Below are 2,887 nucleotides of genomic sequence, written 5' to 3'. Positions count from 1 at the left end.
AGATCTTGAACTAATTGAACTTAATTAGACCAAACAAAACATATTTTGAAGTTGAACTTAGACTTGAACTTGAAATTAGAACTTGAACTTGAACTTGAAATTAGAATTTGAAGTTGAACTTAGAACTTGAACTTGAAATTAGAACTTGAACTTGAACTTAGAACGTGAACTTAGAATTTGAGGTTGAACTTGTAACATCTCGCACCTAGATACGACTAGAAAGAATTTAAAATCTGAAAATAATGATTTTCAGAAAGAATAAGGAAATCTGGAAAATTTTGTCTAAGTTAAGAAAGTGAATTTTGACCATTTTCAAATAGCCATACCTCCTAGCTCATGATGATTTAGGAGCATTTGTTGATATAGTTAGAAATCCCTTGGAGAGATCTTTCCAACGCCGCCGAGTTTGAGCGATTCCGAGTTCGTATGAGTAAGTTATGCCTTTCGGAAGTTGGGTTGTTGGATTAAGGAAAGTCCGAATCCGGATTTAGGGAAGGGCAAAGTAGTCTTTTCTCTAATTAATTTCCTAATTAGTTTTTAGAGATTTATTAAGGTAAAAACATGACTTAGTCAGTTTGGAGAATTGAGAAATACGCTTAGGGCTTGGAGAAGAGAGAAAAGAAGAAACAAAGAGAGAAAAGCCAAGATTTCGCCAAGAACGTCAAGCGTTTGGAGTGAAATTCGTCGGGGGTGATCCCTATCAAGGTATGTGAAATCTTTTAGTGATGGGTTAGTTCACCCACACACCAACTTGTTTCAATTCAGGGATTTTGAGTTGTTTACATGTAAAAAAAGTGAGTTCTTTAAGGATATCGTTAAGTTCTTGATTGGTTGTGTTGTTGAAGTTTCTTGTTGATTTGATTCGTGTTTCCGGGTGGATTTTCGAGTTAGATCTGTTGTAAGTTGAGATTACTAATGACCTAAGTGCTTGGGAAAGAAACTAGGGAAGATTGGAGGGTTTAGAGATGAAAAACGAAGGAGAAAAATCAGAATTTTCTAGGTAAAGGGGTGGGGCGCCGCGCCAGCCAGCGCGCCCCAAAGGTGTGTCTGAAGTTTTGTCCTTGGGCCAGCGCGCCCCAGCATGTTCTCTGAGGTCTGCATGCCTCTCAAAGCGCCAAGGACGCCAGTTCACCCCTTTCTTCCCCCATCTTTACGTACTAGTTTCTAAGTGATGTACCTACGTTTTCTAGTTGATTCCAACACTCTAAGGTACATCTAAACATCATGAAATCATCCATAAACATGAGATCATGAGCCTTGAATCCATAATCCAATTCAAGGAAAGTTAAGATCAAAGTCAAAGAAGTTAAGAGTCAAGTCTAGAAGTTTAAGAAGCAAGTCAAAGCAAAGTTCTTAAAGTTTTCAAGAGTCTTTATTAAACGTTTTAACTTCGTTTTAAGGCTCAAGTTTCAAGTTAAGAAAAGAGTAAAAAGTGGAGTTCATTTCTCAGAAAACTATAGGGAACTAAGTATTCCCAAAGAGTCTATAAATGTTTTCACATTTGAGTAAGAAAAAGGAAACATCGATTCCAAGAGAGCTTTTAAGCTAAGTTTTTGAGTAATTATCTCAAACCAAAGGGTGAAGTTATGTTTTTAAAAACATATGAGCTAAAGTATATTTTGGGAGTAGTATTGAGCACTGATATGGGGATGCGAGTTCATATTAATTCAAGTCTCCATAAACCATGTAGCCATCATGGGTAGTAAATGATCATACTTTTTAGATGAATCCTTAAGATGCTTTTAGCATAGATTAGTGGATCCACTAAGTTAAGCGTTCTATATGACGGCAAAGTATAGGACAGTTCTGACAGCGTGGGCAAGACGCTGTATCACCACTTAGGCTCATAGTGGTGGTTGTCGGTTAGAGAATCTCCCACTAAAGTTATATTACTTTTATACATAAGTAAAGTTGAGTTTGTTATTGCTTTATCTTTAACGAACTAAGTTGTTTACACTGTTTTACAAGCTTTATATATATATATATATATATATATTGCATGTGTCTTATTGCTTTATTTTGAGTTAAGTTATTCATGAGTTAAACAGAGCCAAGGTAAGTGTTCCTTTGTACTCTTTTCAAGCTTAAGTTGTTGTTTAGCTTTCCAACTCGCATACTCGTACATTCAATGTACTGATGCCAGTTGGCCTGCATCTTATTATGATGCAGACACAGGTAACCAGGATTAACATCCAGCACACCATTGATCTAGTTGAGCACTCCAGAGTCAGTGGTGAGCCTTCTTGTATTCCGGAGAACTCTTTTATTCGCGTTCCTAGTTTTCTTTATTAGGATGTTGTGGGGTCTGTCTCAACATCCATCTCAGTATTATAGAGGTTTCATAGACAGTCAGACAGTAGTTGAGTCTCTTATCTATGTATTTGCAGATACTTTGTTTTGAGACAGAAGTTGCCAATTTGGCTAAAGATGTTATCATTTAAACTATTACATGAGTTTATTTTGTTGAGTTAAGTCTTCCCTTGAGTTAAGTAAGCCAGGCCAAGGTTTCACTTGGGGCTAGCAATGGTCTCCTAGTGCCGGCCATGTCGAGGGTGTAGGCTCGGGGCGTGACAAAACTTAGACTTGAACTTGAAATTAGAACTTGAACTTGGAACTAATTAGCTTGAATATATAACTAATTAAGTTTAGAAATTAGATATGAACTTGAATTGAAAACTTGAACTTATTAAAACTTGAATATATATATATATTTATTTATAAAATATTCTTGGATTTGAAGTTTATATTTAACTAATTTTAGAACTTTTCGTGCTAGACAACTGAGGAAGCTCAACATCTAAAAAAGTTGATACAAGACTATATTGCTTCTTTCATCAAAGTAGGAGATAAGGTTGGTGCTTCTAAATTTCTAAAGTTCAAGTACAAT

This window comes from Solanum verrucosum, unplaced genomic scaffold (genome assembly GCF_900185275.1).
Source record: "Solanum verrucosum unplaced genomic scaffold, falcon-dt-bn FXZP01000057.1, whole genome shotgun sequence".
Lineage (NCBI taxonomy): Eukaryota > Viridiplantae > Streptophyta > Magnoliopsida > Solanales > Solanaceae > Solanum > Solanum verrucosum.
This window is presented reverse-complemented; position numbering follows the sequence as displayed.